The sequence below is a fragment of the Ambystoma mexicanum genome, chromosome 1p, assembly GCF_040938575.1.
Source record: "Ambystoma mexicanum isolate Mex_15411 chromosome 1p, UKY_AmexF1_1, whole genome shotgun sequence".
NCBI classification, from domain to species: Eukaryota; Metazoa; Chordata; class Amphibia; order Caudata; family Ambystomatidae; genus Ambystoma; species Ambystoma mexicanum.
The window spans coordinates 3,541,212-3,561,997 of NC_090921.1; the positions used below are offsets into that span (position 1 = coordinate 3,541,212).

Consider the following 20,786-nt stretch of genomic DNA (forward strand, 5'->3'; position numbering starts at 1 on the left):
CATTTCAAGGAGCATCATCAGTCTTTGATACTTAGAGGCAGAGCTTTAAGTGGGCTGGGGCTAGCATGGGCCGAGATCCGGCAGTCTCCAGAAAAGGCTCCTAAACCGGGGCCCTGCCGGGGACTCACCCCCGACTAGCCCCAGCCATGCTGACATCTGAGGCCGCCCGTGCAGCGGCTGCACGGTTACACAAGCTGCCTGCAGGTGTCAGCACTACGGATTAGAAAAAAAGTAATTGCCTTTTCTTTTTTTCTAAACCGAAGTGCTGTCACCTGCAAGCAGCAGGTGCAACCGTCCAGTGCGGGCTGCCTGGTGGCTCTGTACTCTGAAACAGGAGGAGGGCTGGACTGCCAGGCCTCCTTTTGTTTCTGAGTAAATAGCCATCACCCAGCATGAAGCCCCTGCGCTACTCACGCTGGCTGATGGCTATTTACTCAGAAACAAAAGGCAAGCTGGGCAGTTCAGACCTCCTCCTGTTTCAGAGTACAGAGCCATCAGCAGCAGGCATCACTTTCATTCAAGGAGCCTGTGGTAAAGCATTGCAGCATGTGGCTCCTTGAAGGAAAAGGCTGCCTGCTGGGTGTGTGCTGTGGCATTCTGGGGTCACACCTTTGCTCCGCTTAGCCGCTTCTTTTGTTTAAAAGGAGGGGCTGTGCGCATTAAAGGTAATAATGCCAGTGTATCCCAGCTCTGCTTCTTTTAGCAGCCCCCAACTCTTAGGTGAGGGGGGTTCTTGATGGGGGCGTGGACTAAGCACACCCATGCCTAGGCCACGCCCCCTAACGAGAGCCCCCCTCAATTTCTAATCCCACTTAAAGCACTGCTTAGAGTCACCTTGGAAGTGACTTTAGAATAGGTTGCCATAAGTAAGCCAAGTGGCAAATAACTTTGTGGTGCAAAATACCTAAATTGGACTAGTATTATATATGGAGCAACTCTATAGTCATTAGGCATTGAGGCTTGGCCAGGACAGCTGCCCCTCATAATGTAGCCTCGAGCGTGGAGTCTATAATGGCAGCAGTCCGTGGCAGCAGTAAGCCTTCCCAAAAGTGGTTGTAACTGGCCCAAAGACGACATCTTGTGCAAATGCTCTTATTCAGTGCATGCCAAAGAATGGTCTAGATGTCACCTGCTCCATCTTGTCAGGCGCGTCTCATGGGCTGCAAGTCGCCTTCCCATGTGCTAACTGTAGGCGCTAAGGGCTCAATAGGAATGTACTAAGAACATTTTTCTACTGACAGTGGCTGCTAGTAGCTGTTGCTGTGACCGTGAGTATTAATGGCCGGTTAGCTCAGTTGGTTAGAGCGTGGTGCTAATAACGCCAAGGTCGCGGGTTCGATCCCCGTACTGGCCACACCTTTTTAAGTTTCCTTTTAAAATTGGAGCGTCATGAATGAAGAACTCTCATTGGACGAATATGAAATCTGTAAAATAATAAGCCGATGTGGAATTCTGAGTAATAGCACAATATAAGCAAAGACTTCCTCTGGCTAATGCCAAAAACAGTTCTTTGGCTCCTGAAATGACTACATGTCCTAGTGCTGTAGTAAAAGGACTGCAAGAAGGCAGTCTATCCGTGGTCCTCCTCTTCTTAGCCGGCGGTGGCAGCACAGGTATTTCCCGCCAGTCCCAAATTGATAACATCACTCCAACTTTGCAGTGTGCTGACATCTCAGGAGTCTTCTGGCTTCTGAATTGGGGGAGTCGGATCACTCTGCGGGGAGGAGATGGGCCCAACATCGCAGCACAGCACCCCTCTGGCCCGCCATGTGTAACTTAAACTTTGGACACCCCCTGAGAATCCCCCCTTTTTGCAGGCCCCCCATCAATCAAATCGCTGTGTACCAATCTTTCCTCTTGGTTTCCTCTACAAGGTCTCATTGTTTGGAATAGGTCAAGGACCTGCTGGGATATCCTATCAGCAGCATCCCTGCCCCACTTAGCCGTGCCCAGCTTCTGATCCTGGCAAATGCTATGGGACCTGGGCAGTCATTGCCAAAGAATGGCAACTGATTGATTACCTGTGCAAATGATAACCATGCCCGGCAAATGTGTGAGTGCAAAGGCAATTGATTACAATTCCTGTAAATGGAGAAGGCATCTGGCAAATGATAACAGGGCTGTCACCCACTCAACTGAAAATGTTGCAGGCAGGAGGCATGACTGCGCAACGATGCTCAGTACGGCGGGGTAGAAGCGGCTTGGAATGGGGAGTAAGCAAGAGCACAACAAATCTCATAGCTTTGAGAGGAGAGAGTGTTTAAGCAATCATTAACAGGCAGCAACACCAAAGGGACGTCATTTCACCAAAATGCCAGGGGTAGCGGAAGTGACATCACACGACCCTTGACCCCCTGATGACATCACAGGAAGTGATGTCATTTGACCCCACCCTGAAGTGATATCGCAGGAAGCGATGGAACACAACCTTTCACCCGTTGACGAAACAGCAAGTGGCATCACATAGCATTGTGCACCACGAAAAATATGGTTACAATATCACTATAGTGTGATGTACATAATGTGATGTACATTTCATACAAGAATGGATCGCCATATGTATTGTTAAGATCAGAGTGTATAGGCCCATATTCCCAAATTACTGTGAATGCAAGCAGAAGTCCATGACCAAATGATAATGATGTGTTATTATATAGCACTTACGCTTAAGCGCTTTATATTGTAAAAATATACACCCAATATCACCCAACATGTGTTGGTACTCATTTATCGACCTCAGAAAGATGAAAGGCTGAGTTGAGGCGTTTAAGAACAGACTAAATCAGTGACTCACCCCCTGAAGTGTGCCTGAAATAAACCTTTAATGAGTCTATCAATGATTGTATAGCATTCCAGAAAGACACATTATTTGGTATTCCTATTCTTTCTTATTTAGGGTCAGTGCTGAAAGTGTTAGACTTTTGGCACTCCTGTTCTTATTTTTCTTATTTTTTTTAACGGCCCTGAACAAGAAAGCCAGCCACTCCAGAAGTAAAGAGCTACATGGTGCTGGCCACAGCCTAGGAGCTTGCATTACAAACCCCCCCCAAAAAAACAAAAAAAGAGAGCTTTTTTCAAGAGGTTGCAAGGGAGAACACAGATGTCGCAAGGGAGACCTCAGAGGTCGCAGATGCGACCTCTAGCAACCCCCAACTGACGTCCCCGGGTACAGTGGCAGGAGACATCTCTGCCCATATCAACATACACCCCAGGGTGAAGACAAAGACTTAATGCTGGGCCAGATTTTACATGCCTCGCACCCCCAATGATTAATCTCTCTTTGTGAAACTAAATATCCTCAACATTGGGGTGGAAAATGGTTGCTATTGGCCAATGGAAGTAATACTAGATGAAGGAAGGGACATGCACCAACATTCAACCTGATGCCTCAGAGGAAGTCCAGTTTTTTGCAGCATGTGTTTGTGTGCATGTGTGTCTTGCAAGTCCCAGGTTTGACACCTGATAAGCTCGCCTAGTGGGTTAATGCACCTACCACAGCAATCGATATGTAACCTGCAGGCAACACATCCAGTTCCTGGTGAGATACACGGACAGAAGTGACTTCCCGGAAAAAAGACATTTCAAGGAGCATCATCAGTCTTTGATACTTAGAGGCAGAGCTTTAAGTGGGCTGGGGCTAGCATGGGCCGAGATCCGGCAGTCTCCAGAAAAGGCTCCTAAGCCGGGGCCCTGCCGGGGACTCACCCCCGACTAGCCCCAGCCATGCTGACATCTGAGGCCGCCCGTGCAGCGGCTGCACGGTTACACAAGCTGCCTGCAGGTGTCAGCACTACGGATTAGAAAAAAAGTAATTGCCTTTTCTTTTTTTCTAAACCGAAGTGCTGTCACCTGCAAGCAGCAGGTGCAACCGTCCAGTGCGGGCTGCCTGGTGGCTCTGTACTCTGAAACAGGAGGAGGGCTGGACTGCCAGGCCTCCTTTTGTTTCTGAGTAAATAGCCATCACCCAGCATGAAGCCCCTGCGCTACTCACGCTGGCTGATGGCTATTTACTCAGAAACAAAAGGCAAGCTGAGCAGTTCAGACCTCCTCCTGTTTCAGAGTACAGAGCCATCAGCAGCAGGCATCACTTTCATTCAAGGAGCCTGTGGTAAAGCATTGCAGCATGTGGCTCCTTGAATGAAAAGGCTGCCTGCTGGGTGTGTGCTGTGGCATTCTGGGGTCACACCTTTGCTCCGCTTAGCCGCTTCTTTTGTTTAAAAGTAGGGGCTGTGCGCATTAAAGGTAATAATGCCAGTGCATCCCAGCTCTGCTTCTTTTAGCAGCCCCCACCTCTTAGGCGAGGGGGGCTCTTGATGGGGGCGTGGACTAAGCACACCCATGCCTAGGCCACACCCCCTAACGAGAGCCCCCCTCAATTTCTAATCACACTTAAAGCACTGCTTAGAGTCACCTTGGAAGTGACTTTAGAATAGGTTGCTATAAGTAAGCCAAGTGGCAAGTAACTTTGTGGTGCAAAGTACCTAAATTGCACTAGTACTATATATGGAGCAACTCTATAGTCATTAGGCATTGAGGCTTGGCCAGGACAGCTGCCCCTCATAATGTAGCCCCGAGCGTGGAGTCTATATTGGCCGCAGTCCGTGGCAGCAGTAAGCCTTCCCAAAAGTGGTTGTAACTGGCCCAAAGACGACATCTTGTGCAAATGCTCTTATCCAGTGCAAGCCAAAGAATGGTCTAGATGTCACCTGCTCCATCTTGTCAGGCGCGTCTCCTGGGCTGCAAGTCGCTTTCCATGTGCTGACTGTAGGCGCTAAGGGCTCAATAGGTATGTACTAAGAACATTTTTCTGCTGACAGCGGCTGCTAGTAGCTGTTGCTGTGACCGTGACTATTAATGGCCGGTTAGCTCAGTTGGTTAGAGCGTGGTGCTAATAACGCCAAGGTCGCGGGTTCGATCCCCGTACTGGCCACACCTTTTTAAGTTTCCTTTTAAAATTGGAGCGTCATGAATGAAGAACTCTCATTGGACGAATATTTAATCTGTAAAATAATAAGCCGATGTGGAATTCTGAGTAATAGCACAATATAAGCAAAGACGTCCTCTGGCTAATGCCAAAAACAGTTCTTTGGCTCCTGAAATGACTACATGTCCTAGTGCTGTAGCAAAAGGACTGCAAGAAGGCAGTCTATCCGTGGTCCTCCTCTTCTTAGCCGGCGGTGGCAACACAGGTATTTCCCACCAGTCCCAAATTGATAACATCACTCCAAGTTTGCAGTGTGCTGACATCTCAGGAGTCTTCTGGCTTATGAATTGTGGGAGTCGGATCACCCGCGGGGAGGAGATGGGCCCAACATCGCAGCACAGCACCCCTCTGGCCCGCCATGGGTAACTTAAACTTTGGACACCCCCTGAGAATCCCCCCTTTTTTGCAGGCCCCCCATCAATCAAATCGCTGTGTACCAATCTTTCCTCTTGGTTTCCTCTACAAGGTCTCATTGTTTGGAATAGGTCAAGGACCTGCTGGGATATCCTATCAGCAGCATCCCTGCCCCACTTAGCTGTGCCCAGCTTCTGATCCTGGCAAATGCTATGGGACCTGGGCAGTCATTGCCAAAGAATGGCAACTGATTGATTACCTGTGCAAATGATAACCATGCCCGGCAAATGTGTGAGTGCAAAGGCAATTGATTAGAATTCCTGTAAATGGAGAAGGCATCTGGCAAATGATAACAGGGCTGTCACCCACTCAACTGAAAATGTTGCAGGCAGGAGGCATGACTGCGCAACGATGCTCAGTACGGCGGGGTAGAAGCGGCTTGGAATGGGAGTAAGCAAGAGCACAACAAATCTCACAGCTTTGAGAGCAGAGAGTGAGTGTTTAAGCAATCATTAACAGGCAGCAACCCCAAAGGGACGTCATTTCACCAAAATGCCAGGGGTAGCGGAAGTGAAATCACACGACCCTTGACCCCCTGATGACATCACAGGAAGTGATGTCATTTGACCCCACCCTGAAGTGATATCGCAGGAAGCGATGGAACACAACCTTTCACCCGTTGACGAAACAGCAAGTGGCATCACATAGCATTGTACACCACGAAAAATATGGTTACAATATCACTATAGTGTGATGTACATAATGTGATGTACATTTCATACAAGAATGGATTGCCATATGTATTGTTAAGATCAGAGTGTATAGGCCCATATTCCCAAATTACTGTGAATGCAAGCAGAAGTCCATGACCAAATGATAATGATGTGTTATTATATAGCACTTACGCTTAAGCGCTTTATATTGTAAAAATATACACCCAATATCACCCAACATGTGTTGGTACTCATTTATCGACCTCAGAAAGATGAAAGGCTGAGTTGAGGCGTTTAAGAACAGACTAAATCAGTGACTCACCCCCTGAAGTGTGCCTGAAATAAACCTTTAATGAGTCTAGCAATGATTGTATAGCATTCCAGAAAGACACATTATTTGGTATTCCTATTCTTTCTTATTTAGGGTCAGTGCTGAAAGTGTTAGACTTTTGGCACTCCTGTTCTTATTTTTCTTATTTTTTTTAACGGCCCTGAACAAGAAAGCCAGCCACTCCAGAAGTAAAGAGCTACATGGTGCTGGCCACAGCCTAGGAGCTTGCATTACAAAACCCCCCCAAAAAAACAAAAAAAGAGAACTTTTTTCAAGAGGTTGCAAGGGAGAACACAGATGTCGCAAGGGAGACCTCAGAGGTCGCAGATGCGACCTCTAGCAACCCCCAACTGACGTCCCCGGGTACAGTGGCAGGAGACATCTCTGCCCATATCAACATACGCCCCAGGGTGAAGACAAAGACTTAATGCTGGGCCAGATTTTACATGCCTCGCACCCCCAATGATTAATCTCTCTTTGTGAAACTAAATATCCTCAACATTGGGGTGGAAAATGGTTGCCATTGGCCAATGGAAGTAATACTAGATGAAGGAAGGGACATGCACCAACATTCAACCTGATGCCTCAGAGGAAGTCCAGTTTTTTGCAGCATGTGTTTGTGTGCATGTGTGTCTTGCAAGCCCCAGGTTTGACACCTGATAAGCTCGCCTAGTGGGTTAATGCACCTACCACAGCAATCGATATGTAACCTGCAGGCAACACATCCAGTTCCTGGTGAGATACACGGACAGAAGTGACTTCCCGGAAAAAAGACATTTCAAGGAGCATCATCAGTCTTTGATACTTAGAGGCAGAGCTTTAAGTGGGCTGGGGCTAGCATGGGCCGAGATCCGGCAGTCTCCAGAAAAGGCTCCTAAGCCGGGGCCCTGCCGGGGACTCACCCCCGACTAGCCCCAGCCATGCTGACATCTGAGGCCGCCCGTGCAGCGGCTGCACGGTTACACAAGCTGCCTGCAGGTGTCAGCACTACGGATTAGAAAAAAAGTAATTGCCTTTTCTTTTTTTCTAAACCGAAGTGCTGTCACCTGCAAGCAGCAGGTGCAACCGTCCAGTGCGGGCTGCCTGGTGGCTCTGTACTCTGAAACAGGAGGAGGGCTGGACTGCCAGGCCTCCTTTTGTTTCTGAGTAAATAGCCATCACCCAGCATGAAGCCCCTGCGCTACTCACGCTGGCTGATGGCTATTTACTCAGAAACAAAAGGCAAGCTGAGCAGTTCAGACCTCCTCCTGTTTCAGAGTACAGAGCCATCAGCAGCAGGCATCACTTTCATTCAAGGAGCCTGTGGTAAAGCATTGCAGCATGTGGCTCCTTGAATGAAAAGGCTGCCTGCTGGGTGTGTGCTGTGGCATTCTGGGGTCACACCTTTGCTCCGCTTAGCCGCTTCTTTTGTTTAAAAGTAGGGGCTGTGCGCATTAAAGGTAATAATGCCAGTGCATCCCAGCTCTGCTTCTTTTAGCAGCCCCCACCTCTTAGGCGAGGGGGGCTCTTGATGGGGGCGTGGACTAAGCACACCCATGCCTAGGCCACACCCCCTAACGAGAGCCCCCCTCAATTTCTAATCACACTTAAAGCACTGCTTAGAGTCACCTTGGAAGTGACTTTAGAATAGGTTGCTATAAGTAAGCCAAGTGGCAAGTAACTTTGTGGTGCAAAGTACCTAAATTGCACTAGTACTATATATGGAGCAACTCTATAGTCATTAGGCATTGAGGCTTGGCCAGGACAGCTGCCCCTCATAATGTAGCCCCGAGCGTGGAGTCTATATTGGCCGCAGTCCGTGGCAGCAGTAAGCCTTCCCAAAAGTGGTTGTAACTGGCCCAAAGACGACATCTTGTGCAAATGCTCTTATCCAGTGCATGCCAAAGAATGGTCTAGATGTCACCTGCTCCATCTTGTCAGGCGCGTCTCCTGGGCTGCAAGTCGCCTTCCCATGTGCTGACTGTAGGCGCTAAGGGCTCAATAGGTATGTACTAAGAACATTTTTCTGCTGACAGCGGATGCTAGTAGCTGTTGCTGTGACCCTGACTATTAATGGCTGGTTAGCTCAGTTGGTTAGAGCGTGGTGCTAATAACGCCAAGGTCGCGGGTTCGATCCGCGTACTGGCCACACCTTTTTAAGTTTCCTTTTAAAATTGGAGCGTCATGAATGAAGAACTCTCATTGGACGAATATTTAATCTGTAAAATAATAAGCCGATGTGGAATTCTGAGTAATAGCACAATATAAGCAAAGACGTCCTCTGGCTAATGCCAAAAACAGTTCTTTGGCTCCTGAAATGACTACATGTCCTAGTGCTGTAGCAAAAGGACTGCAAGAAGGCAGTCTATCCGTGGTCCTCCTCTTCTTAGCCGGCGGTGGCAACACAGGTATTTCCCACCAATCCCAAATTGATAACATCACTCCAAGTTTGCAGTGTGCTGACATCTCAGGAGTCTTCTGGCTTCTGAATTGTGGGAGTCGGATCACCCGCGGGGAGGAGATGGGCCCAACATCGCAGCACAGCACCCCTCTGGCCCGCCATGGGTAACTTAAACTTTGGACACCCCCTGAGAATCCCCCCTTTTTTGCAGGCCCCCCATCAATCAAATCACTGTGTACCAATCTTTCCTCTTGGTTTCCTCTACAAGGTCTCATTGTTTGGAATAGGTCAAGGACCTGCTGGGATATCCTATCAGCAGCATCCCTGCCCCACTTAGCCGTGCCCAGCTTCTGATCCTGGCAAATGCTATGGGACCTGGGCAGTCATTGCCAAAGAATGGCAACTGATTGATTACCTGTGCAAATGATAACCATGCCCGGCAAATGTGTGAGTGCAAAGGCAATTGATTAGAATTCCTGTAAATGGAGAAGGCATCTGGCAAATGATAACAGGGCTGTCACCCACTCAACTGAAAATGTTGCAGGCAGGAGGCATGACTGCGCAACGATGCTCAGTACGGCGGGGTAGAAGCGGCTTGGAATGGGGAGTAAGCAAGAGCACAACAAATCTCACAGCTTTGAGAGCAGAGAGTGAGTGTTTAAACAATCATTAACAGGCAGCAACCCCAAAGGGACGTCATTTCACCAAAATGCCAGGGGTAGCGGAAGTGAAATCACACGACCCTTGACCCCCTGATGACATCACAGGAAGTGATGTCATTTGACCCCACCCTGAAGTGATATCGCAGGAAGCGATGGAACACAACCTTTCACCCGTTGACGAAACAGCAAGTGGCATCACATAGCATTGTACACCACGAAAAATATGGTTACAATATCACTATAGTGTGATGTACATAATGTGATGTACATTTCATACAAGAATGGATTGCCATATGTATTGTTAAGATCAGAGTGTATAGGCCCATATTCCCAAATTACTGTGAATGCAAGCAGAAGTCCATGACCAAATGATAATGATGTGTTATTATATAGCACTTACGCTTAAGCGCTTTATATTGTAAAAATATACACCCAATATCACCCAACATGTGTTGGTACTCATTTATCAACCTCAGAAAGATGAAAGGCTGAGTTGAGGCGTTTAAGAACAGACTAAATCAGTGACTCACCCCCTGAAGTGTGCCTGAAATAAACCTTTAATGAGTCTAGCAATGATTGTATAGCATTCCAGAAAGACACATTATTTGGTATTCCTATTCTTTCTTATTTAGGGTCAGTGCTGAAAGTGTTAGACTTTTGGCACTCCTGTTCTTATTTTTCTTATTTTTTTTAACGGCCCTGAACAAGAAAGCCAGCCACTCCAGAAGTAAAGAGCTACATGGTGCTGGCCACAGCCTAGGAGCTTGCATTACAAACCCCCCCCAAAAAAACAAAAAAAGAGAACTTTTTTCAAGAGGTTGCAAGGGAGAACACAGATGTCGCAAGGGAGACCTCAGAGGTCGCAGATGCGACCTCTAGCAACCCCCAACTGACGTCCCCGGGTACAGTGGCAGGAGACATCTCTGCCCATATCAACATACGCCCCAGGGTGAAGACAAAGACTTAATGCTGGGCCAGATTTTACATGCCTCGCACCCCCAATGATTAATCTCTCTTTGTGAAACTAAATATCCTCAACATTGGGGTGGAAAATGGTTGCCATTGGCCAATGGAAGTAATACTAGATGAAGGAAGGGACATGCACCAACATTCAACCTGATGCCTCAGAGGAAGTCCAGTTTTTTGCAGCATGTGTTTGTGTGCATGTGTGTCTTGCAAGTCCCAGGTTTGACACCTGATAAGCTCGCCTAGTGGGTTAATGCACCTACCACAGCAATCGATATGTAACCTGCAGGCAACACATCCAGTTCCTGGTGAGATACACGGACAGAAGTGACTTCCCGGAAAAAAGACATTTCAAGGAGCATCATCAGTCTTTGATACTTAGAGGCAGAGCTTTAAGTGGGCTGGGGCTAGCATGGGCCGAGATCCGGCAGTCTCCAGAAAAGGCTCCTAAGCCGGGGCCCTGCCGGGGACTCACCCCCGACTAGCCCCAGCCATGCTGACACCTGAGGCCTACCGTGCAGCGGCTGCACGGTTACACAAGCTGCCTGCAGGTGTCAGCACTACGGATTAGAAAAAAAGTAATTGCCTTTTCTTTTTTTCTAAACCGAAGTGCTGTCACCTGCAAGCAGCAGGTGCAACCGTCCAGTGCGGGCTGCCTGGTGGCTCTGTACTCTGAAACAGGAGGAGGGCTGGACTGCCAGGCCTCCTTTTGTTTCTGAGTAAATAGCCATCACCCAGCATGAAGCCCCTGCGCTACTCACGCTGGCTGATGGCTATTTACTCAGAAACAAAAGGCAAGCTGGGCAGTTCAGACCTCCTCCTGTTTCAGAGTACAGAGCCATCAGCAGCAGGCATCACTTTCATTCAAGGAGCCTGTGGTAAAGCATTGCAGCATGTGGCTCCTTGAATGAAAAGGCTGCCTGCTGGGTGTGTGCTGTGGCATTCTGGGGTCACACCTTTGCTCCGCTTAGCCGCTTCTTTTGTTTAAAAGGAGGGGCTGTGCGCATTAAAGGTAATAATGCCAGTGCATCCCAGCTCTGCTTCTTTTAGCAGCCCCCAACTCTTAGGTGAGGGGGGTTCTTGATGGGGGCGTGGACTAAGCACACCCATGCCTAGGCCACGCCCCCTAACGAGAGCCCCCCTCAATTTCTAATCCCACTTAAAGCACTGCTTAGAGTCACCTTGGAAGTGACTTTAGAATAGGTTGCCATAAGTAAGCCAAGTGGCAAATAACTTTGTGGTGCAAAATACCTAAATTGGACTAGTATTATATATGGAGCAACTCTATAGTCATTAGGCATTGAGGCTTGGCCAGGACAGCTGCCCCTCATAATGTAGCCTCGAGCGTGGAGTCTATAATAGCATCAGTCCGTGGCAGCAGTAAGCCTTCCCAAAAGTAGTTGTAACTGGCCCAAAGACGACATCTTGTGCAAATGCTCTTATCCAGTGCATGCCAAAGAATGGTCTAGATGTCACCTGCTCCATCTTGTCAGGCGCGTCTCATGGGCTGCAAGTCGCCTTCCCATGTGCTGACTGTAGGCGCTAAGGGCTCAATAGGAATGTACTAAGAACATTTTTCTGCTGACAGGAGCTGCTAGTAGCTGTTGCTGTGACCGTGAGTATTAATGGCCGGTTAGCTCAGTTGGTTAGAGCGTGGTGCTAATAACGCCAAGGTCGCGGGTTCGATCCCCGTACTGGCCACACCTTTTTAAGTTTCCTTTTAAAATTGGAGCGTCATGAATGAAGAACTCTCATTGGACGAATATGAAATCTGTAAAATAATAAGCCGATGTGGAATTCTGAGTAATAGCACAATATAAGCAAAGACGTCCTCTGGCTAATGCCAAAAACAGTTCTTTGGCTCCTGAAATGACTACATGTCCTAGTGCTGTAGCAAAAGGACTGCAAGAAGGCAGTCTATCTGTGGTCCTCCTCTTCTTAGCCGGCGGTGGCAGAACAGGTATTTCCCGCCAGTCCCAAATTGATAACATCACTCCAAGTTTGCAGTGTGCTGACATCTCAGGAGTCTTCTGGCTTCTGAATTGTGGGAGTCGGATCACCCTGCGGGGAGGAGATGGGCCCAACATCGCAGCACAGCACCCCTCTGGCCCGCCATGGGTAACTTAAACTTTGGACACCCCCTGAGAATCCCCCCTTTTTTGCAGGCCCCCCATCAATCAAATCGCTGTGTACCAATCTTTCCTCTTGGTTTCCTCTACAAGGTCTCATTGTTTGGAATAGGTCAAGGACCTGCTGGGATATCCTATCAGCAGCATCCCTGCCCCACTTAGCCGTGCCCAGCTTCTGATCCTGGCAAATGCTATGGGACCTGGGCAGTCATTGCCAAAGAATGGCAACTGATTGATTACCTGTGCAAATGATAACCATGCCCGGCAAATGTGTGAGTGCAAAGGCAATTGATTACAATTCCTGTAAATGGAGAAGGCATCTGGCAAATGATAACAGGGCTATCACCCACTCAACTGAAAATGTTGCAGGCAGGAGGCATGACTGCGCAACGATGCTCAGTACGGCGGGGTAGAAGCGGCTTGGAATGGGGAGTAAGCAAGAGCACAACAAATCTCACAGCTTTGAGAGGAGAGAGTGTTTAAGCAATCATTAACAGGCAGCAACACCAAAGGGACGTCATTTCACCAAAATGCCAGGGGTAGCGGAAGTGACATCACACGACCCTTGACCCCCTGATGACATCACAGGAAGTGATGTCATTTGACCCCACCCTGAAGTGATATCGCAGGAAGCGATGGAACACAACCTTTCACCCGTTGACGAAACAGCAAGTGGCATCACATAGCATTGTACACCACGAAAAATATGGTTACAATATCACTATAGTGTGATGTACATAATGTGATGTACATTTCATACAAGAATGGAACGCCATATGTATTGTTAAGATCAGAGTGTATAGGCCCATATTCCCAAATTACTGTGAATGCAAGCAGAAGTCCATGACCAAATGATAATGATGTGTTATTATATAGCACTTACGCTTAAGCGCTTTATATTGTAAAAATATACACCCAATATCACCCAACATGTGTTGGTACTCATTTATCGACCTCAGAAAGATGAAAGGCTGAGTTGAGGCGTTTAAGAACAGACTAAATCAGTGACTCACCCCCTGAAGTGTGCCTGAAATAAACCTTTAATGAGTCTAGCAATGATTGTATAGCATTCCAGAAAGACACATTATTTGGTATTCCTATTCTTTCTTATTTAGGGTCAGTGCTGAAAGTGTTAGACTTTTGGCACTCCTGTTCTTATTTTTCTTATTTTTTTTAACGGCCCTGAACAAGAAAGCCAGCCACTCCAGAAGTAAAGAGCTACATGGTGCTGGCCACAGCCTAGGAGCTTGCATTACAAAACCCCCCCAAAAAAACAAAAAAAGAGAACTTTTTTCAAGAGGTTGCAAGGGAGAACACAGATGTCGCAAGGGAGACCTCAGAGGTCGCAGATGCGACCTCTAGCAACCCCCAACTGACGTCCCCGGGTACAGTGGCAGGAGACATCTCTGCCCATATCAACATACACCCCAGGGTGAAGACAAAGACTTAATGCTGGGCCAGATTTTACATGCCTCGCACCCCCAATGATTAATCTCTCTTTGTGAAACTAAATATCCTCAACATTGGGGTGGAAAATGGTTGCCATTGGCCAATGGAAGTAATACTAGATGAAGGAAGGGACATGCACCAACATTCAACCTGATGCCTCAGAGGAAGTCCAGTTTTTTGCAGCATGTGTTTGTGTGCATGTGTGCCTTGCAAGTCCCAGGTTTGACACCTGATAAGCTCGCCTAGTGGGTTAATGCACCTACCACAGCAATCGATATGTAACCTGCAGGCAACACATCCAGTTCCTGGTGAGATACACGGACAGAAGTGACTTCCCGGAAAAAAGACATTTCAAGGAGCATCATCAGTCTTTGATACTTAGAGGCAGAGCTTTAAGTGGGCTGGGGCTAGCATGGGCCGAGATCCGGCAGTCTCCAGAAAAGGCTCCTAAGCCGGGGCCCTGCCGGGGACTCACCCCCGACTAGCCCCAGCCATGCTGACATCTGAGGCCGCCCGTGCAGCGGCTGCACGGTTACACAAGCTGCCTGCAGGTGTCAGCACTACGGATTAGAAAAAAAGTAATTGCCTTTTCTTTTTTTCTAAACCGAAGTGCTGTCACCTGCAAGCAGCAGGTGCAACCGTCCAGTGCGGGCTGCCTGGTGGCTCTGTACTCTGAAACAGGAGGAGGGCTGGACTGCCAGGCCTCCTTTTGTTTCTGAGTAAATAGCCATCACCCAGCATGAAGCCCCTGCGCTACTCACGCTGGCTGATGGCTATTTACTCAGAAACAAAAGGCAAGCTGGGCAGTTCAGACCTCCTCCTGTTTCAGAGTACAGAGCCATCAGCAGCAGGCATCACTTTCATTCAAGGAGCCTGTGGTAAAGCATTGCAGCATGTGGCTCCTTGAATGAAAAGGCTGCCTGCTGGGTGTGTGCTGTGGCATTCTGGGGTCACACCTTTGCTCCGCTTAGCCGCTTCTTTTGTTTAAAAGTAGGGGCTGTGCGCATTAAAAGTAATAATGCCAGTGCATCCCAGCTCTGCTTCTTTTAGCAGCCCCCACCTCTTAGGCGAGGGGGGCTTTTGATGGGGGCGTGGACTAAGCACACCCATGCCTAGGCCACACCCCCTAACGAGAGCCCCCCTCAATTTCTAATCACACTTAAAGCACTGCTTAGAGTCACCTTGGAAGTGACTTTAGAATAGGTTGCTATAAGTAAGCCAAGTGGCAAGTAACTTTGTGGTGCAAAGTACCTAAATTGCACTAGTACTATATATGGAGCAACTCTATAGTCATTAGGCATTGAGGCTTGGCCAGGACAGCTGCCCCTCATAATGTAGCCCCGAGCGTGGAGTCTATATTGGCCGCAGTCCGTGGCAGCAGTAAGCCTTCCCAAAAGTGGTTGTAACTGGCCCAAAGACGACATCTTGTGCAAATGCTCTTATCCAGTGCATGCCAAAGAATGGTCTAGATGTCACCTGCTCCATCTTGTCAGGCGCGTCTCCTGGGCTGCAAGTCGCCTTCCCATGTGCTGACTGTAGGCGCTAAGGGCTCAATAGGAATGTACTAAGAACATTTTTATGCTGACAGTGGCTGCTAGTAGCTGTTGCTGTGACAGTGAGTATTAATGGCCGGTTAGCTCAGTTGGTTAGAGCGTGGTGCTAATAACGCCAAGGTCGCGGGTTCGATCCCCGTACTGGCCACACCTTTTTAAGTTTCCTTTTAAAATTGGAGCGTCATGAATGAAGAACTCTCATTGGACGAATATGAAATCTGTAAAATAATAAGCCGATGTGGAATTCTGAGTAATAGCACAATATAAGCAAAGACGTCCTCTGGCTAATGCCAAAAACAGTTCTTTGGCTCCTGAAATGACTACATGTCCTAGTGCTGTAGCAAAAGGACTGCAAGAAGGCAGTCTATCCGTGGTCCTCCTCTTCTTAGCCGGCGGTGGCAACACAGGTATTTCCCACCAGTTCCAAATTGATAACATCACTCCAAGTTTGCAGTGTGCTGACATCTCAGGAGTCTTCTGGCTTCTGAATTGTGGGAGTCGGATCACCCGCGGGGAGGAGATGGGCCCAACATCGCAGCACAGCACCCCTCTGGCCCGCCATGGGTAACTTAAACTTTGGACACCCCCTGAGAATCCCCCCTTTTTTGCAGGCCCCCCATCAATCAAATCGCTGTGTACCAATCTTTCCTCTTGGTTTCCTCTACAAGGTCTCATTGTTTGGAATAGGTCAAGGACCTGCTGGGATATCCTATCAGCAGCATCCCTGCCCCACTTAGCCGTGCCCAGCTTCTGATCCTGACAAATGCTATGGGACCTGGGCAGTCATTGCCAAAGAATGGCAACTGATTGATTACCTGTGCAAATGATAACCATGCCCGGCAAATGTGTGAGTGCAAAGGCAATTGATTAGAATTCCTGTAAATGGAGCAGGTATCTGGCAAAGGATAACAGGGCTGTCACCCACTCAACTGAAAATGCTGCAGGCAGGAGGCATGACTGCGCAACGATGCTCAGTACGGCGGGGTAGAAGCGGCTTGGAATGGGGAGTAAGCAAGAGCACAACAAATCTCACAGCTTTGAGAGCAGAGAGTGAGTGTTTAAACAACAGGCAGCAACCCCAAAGGGACGTCATTTCACCAAAATGCCAGGGGTAGCGGAAGTGAAATCACACGACCCTTGACCCCCTGATGACATCACAGGAAGTGATGTCATTTGACCCCACCCTGAAGTGATATCGCAGGAAGCGATGGAACACAACCTTTCACCCGTTGACGAAACAGCAAGTGGCATCACATAGCATTGTACACCACGAAAAATATGGTTACAATATCACTATAGTGTGATGTACATAATGTGATGTACATTTCATACAAGAATGGATTGCCATATGTATTGTTAAGATCAGAGTGTATAGGCCCATATTCCCAAATTACTGTGAATGCAAGCAGAAGTCCATGACCAAATGATAATGATGTGTTATTATATAGCACTTACGCTTAAGCGCTTTATATTGTAAAAATATACACCCAATATCACCCAACATGTGTTGGTACTCATTTATCGACCTCAGAAAGATGAAAGGCTGAGTTGAGGCGTTTAAGAACAGACTAAATCAGTGACTCACCCCCTGAAGTGTGCCTGAAATAAACCTTTAATGAGTCTAGCAATGATTGTATAGCATTCCAGAAAGACACATTATTTGGTATTCCTATTCTTTCTTATTTAGGGTCAGTGCTGAAAGTGTTAGACTTTTGGCACTCCTGTTCTTATTTTTCTTATTTTTTTTAACGGCCCTGAACAAGAAAGCAAGCCACTCCAGAAGTAAAGAGCTACATGGTGCTGGCCACAGCCTAGGAGCTTGCATTACAAAACCCCCCCAAAAAAACAAAAAAAGAGAACTTTTTTCAAGAGGTTGCAAGGGAGAACACAGATGTCGCAAGGGAGACCTCAGAGGTCGCAGATGCGACCTCTAGCAACCCCCAACTGACGTCCCCGGGTACAGTGGCTGGAGACATCTCTGCCCATATCAACATACGCCCCAGGGTGAAGACAAAGACTTAATGCTGGGCCAGATTTTACATGCCTCGCACCCCCAATGATTAATCTCTCTTTGTGAAACTAAATATCCTCAACATTGGGGTGGAAAATGGTTGCCATTGGCCAATGGAAGTAATACTAGATGAAGGAAGGGACATGCACCAACATTCAACCTGATGCCTCAGAGGAAGTCCAGTTTTTTGCAGCATGTGTTTGTGTGCATGTGTGTCTTGCAAGTCCCAGGTTTGACACCTGATAAGCTCGCCTAGTGGGTTAATGCACCTACCACAGCAATCGATATGTAACCTGCAGGCAACACATCCAGTTCCTGGTGAGATACACGGACAGAAGTGACTTCCCGGAAAAAAGACATTTCAAGGAGCATCATCAGTCTTTGATACTTAGAGGCAGAGCTTTAAGTGGGCTGGGGCTAGCATGGGCCGAGATCCGGCAGTCTCCAGAAAAGGCTCCTAAACCGGGGCCCTGCCGGGGACTCACCCCCGACTAGCCCCAGCCATGCTGACACCTGAGGCCTACCGTGCAGCGGCTGCACGGTTACACAAGCTGCCTGCAGGTGTCAGCACTACGGATTAGAAAAAAAGTAATTGCCTTTTCTTTTTTTCTAAACTGAAGTGCTGTCACCTGCAAACAGCAGGTGCAACCGTCCAGTGCGTGCTGCCTGGTGGCTCTGTACTCTGAAACAGGAGGAGGGCTGGACTGCCAGGCCTCCTTTTGTTTCTGAGTAAATAGCCATCACCCAGCATGAAGCCCCTGCGCTACTCACGCTGGCTGATGGCTATTTACTCAGAAACAAAAGGCAAGCTGGGCAGTTCAGACCTCCTCCTGTTTCAGAGTACAGAGCCATCAGCAGCAGGCATCACTTTCATTCAAGGAGCCTGTGGTAAAGCATTGCAGCATGTGGCTCCTTGAATGAAAAGGCTGCCTGCTGGGTGTGTGCTGTGGCATTCTGGGGTCACACCTTTGCTCCGCTTAGCCGCTTCTTTTGTTTAAAAGGAGGGGCTGTGCGCATTAAAGGTAATAATGCCAGTGCATCCCAGCTCTGCTTCTTTTAGCAGCCCCCAACTCTTAGGTGAGGGGGGTTCTTAATGGTGGCGTGGACTAAGCACACCCATGCCTAGGCCACGCCCCCTAACGAGAGCCCCCCTCAATTTCTAATCCCACTTAAAGCACTGCTTAGAGTCACCTTGAAAGTGACTTTAGAATAGGTTGCCATAAGTAAGCCAAGTGGCAAATAACTTTGTGGTGCAAAATACCTAAATTGGACTAGTATTATATATGGAGCAACTCTATAGTCATTAGGCATTGAGGCTTGGCCAGGACAGCTGCACCTCATAATGTAGCCTCGAGCGTGGAGTCTATAATAGCAGCAGTCCGTGGCAGCAGTAAGCCTTCCCAAAAGTGGTTGTAACTGGCCCAAAGACGACATCTTGTGCAAATGCTCTTATCCAGCGCATGCCAAAGAATGGTCTAGATGTCACCTGCTCCATCTTGTCAGGCGCGTCTCATGGGCTGCAAGTCGCCTTCCCATGTGCTGACTGTAGGCGCTAAGGGCTCAATAGGAATGTACTAAGAACATTTTTCTGCTGACAGCGGCTGCTAGTAGCTGTTGCTGTGACAGTGAGTATTAATGGCCGGTTAGCTCAGTTGGTTAGAGCGTGGTGCTAATAACGCCAAGGTCGCGGGTTCGATCCCCGTACTGGCCACACCTTTTTAAGTTTCCTTTTAAAATTGGAGCGTCATGAATGAAGAACTCTCATTGGACGAATATGAAATCTGTAAAATAATAAGCCGATGTGGAATTCTGAGTAATAGCACAATATAAGCAAAGACGTCCTCTGGCTAATGCCAAAAACAGTTCTTTGGCTCCTGAAATGACTACATGTCCTAGTGCTGTAGCAAAAGGACTGCAAGAAGGCAGTCTATCCGTGGTCCTCCTCTTCTTAGCCGGCGGTGGCAGAACAGGTATTTCCCGCCAGTCCCAAATTGATAACATCACTCCAAGTTTGCAGTGTGCTGACATCTCAGGAGTCTTCTGGCTTCTGAATTGTGGGAGTCGGATCACCCTGCGGGGAGGAGATGGGCCCAACATCGCAGCACAGCACCCCTCTGGCCCGCCATGGGTAACTTAAACTTTGGACACCCCCTGAGAATCCCCCCTTTTTTGCAGGCCCCCCATCAATCAAATCGCTGTGTACCAATCTTTCCTCTTGGTTTCCTCTACAAGGTCTCATTGTTTGGAATAGGTAAAGGACCTGCTGGGATATCCTATCAGCAGCATCCCTGCCCCACTTAGCCGTGCCCAGCTTCTGATCCTGGCAAATGCTATGGGACCTGGGCAGTCATTGCCAAAGAATGGCAACTGATTGATTACCTGTGCAAATGATAACCATGCCCGGCAAATGTGTGAGTGCAAAGGCAATTGATTACAATTCCTGTAAATGGAGAAGGCATCTGGCAAATGATAACAGGGCTATCACCCACTTAACTGAAAATGTTGCAGGCAGGAGGCATGACTGCGCAACGATGCTCAGTACGGCGGGGTAGAAGCGGCTTGGAATGGGGAGTAAGCAAGAGCACAACAAATCTCACAGCTTTGAGAGGAGAGAGTGTTTAAGCAATCATTAACAGGCAGCAACACCAAAGGAACGTCATTTCACCAAAATGCCAGGGGTAGCGGAAGTGACATCACACGACCCTTGACCCCCTGATGACATCACAGGAAGTGATGTCATTTGACCCCACCCTGAAGTGATATCGCAGGAAGCGATGGAACACAACCTTTCACCCGTTGACGAAACAGCAAGTGGCATCACATAGCATTGTACACCACGAAAAATATGGTTACAATATCACTATAGTGTGATGTACATAATGTGATGTACATTTCATACAAGAATGGAACGCCATATGTATTGTTAAGATCAGAGTGTATAGGCCCATATCCCCAAATTACTGTGAATGCAAGCAGAAGTCCATGACCAAATGATAATGATGTGTTATTATATAGCACTTACGCTTAAGCGCTTTATATTGTAAAAATATACACCCAATATCACCCAACATGTGTTGGTACTCATTTATCGACCTCAGAAAGATGAAAGGCTGAGTTGAGGCTTTTAAGAACAGACTAAATCAGTGACTCACCCCCTGAAGTGTGCCTGAAATAAACCTTTAATGAGTCTAGCAATGATTGTATAGCATTCCAGAAAGACACATTATTTGGTATTCCTATTCTTTCTTATTTAG

At 47.9% G+C, this 20,786-nt stretch overlaps 5 non-coding genes across 5 annotated transcripts; all 5 read left to right on the top strand.

Annotated features, from left to right (window-relative positions):
* Window positions 1-1,280: 1,280 nt before the first annotated feature.
* TRNAI-AAU (transfer RNA isoleucine (anticodon AAU)) lies at window positions 1,281-1,354 on the top strand. The gene has a single exon. It is a non-coding gene; the product is annotated as a tRNA-Ile (tRNA).
* A 3,502-nt stretch (window positions 1,355-4,856) lies between these two features.
* TRNAI-AAU (transfer RNA isoleucine (anticodon AAU)) lies at window positions 4,857-4,930 on the top strand. The gene has a single exon. It is a non-coding gene; the product is annotated as a tRNA-Ile (tRNA).
* A 7,087-nt stretch (window positions 4,931-12,017) lies between these two features.
* On the top strand, window positions 12,018-12,091 carry TRNAI-AAU (transfer RNA isoleucine (anticodon AAU)). The gene has a single exon. It is a non-coding gene; the product is annotated as a tRNA-Ile (tRNA).
* Window positions 12,092-15,595: 3,504 nt separating this feature from the next.
* On the top strand, window positions 15,596-15,669 carry TRNAI-AAU (transfer RNA isoleucine (anticodon AAU)). The gene has a single exon. It is a non-coding gene; the product is annotated as a tRNA-Ile (tRNA).
* Window positions 15,670-19,169: 3,500 nt separating this feature from the next.
* On the top strand, window positions 19,170-19,243 carry TRNAI-AAU (transfer RNA isoleucine (anticodon AAU)). The gene has a single exon. It is a non-coding gene; the product is annotated as a tRNA-Ile (tRNA).
* The last annotated feature ends 1,543 nt before the right edge of the window (window positions 19,244-20,786 follow it).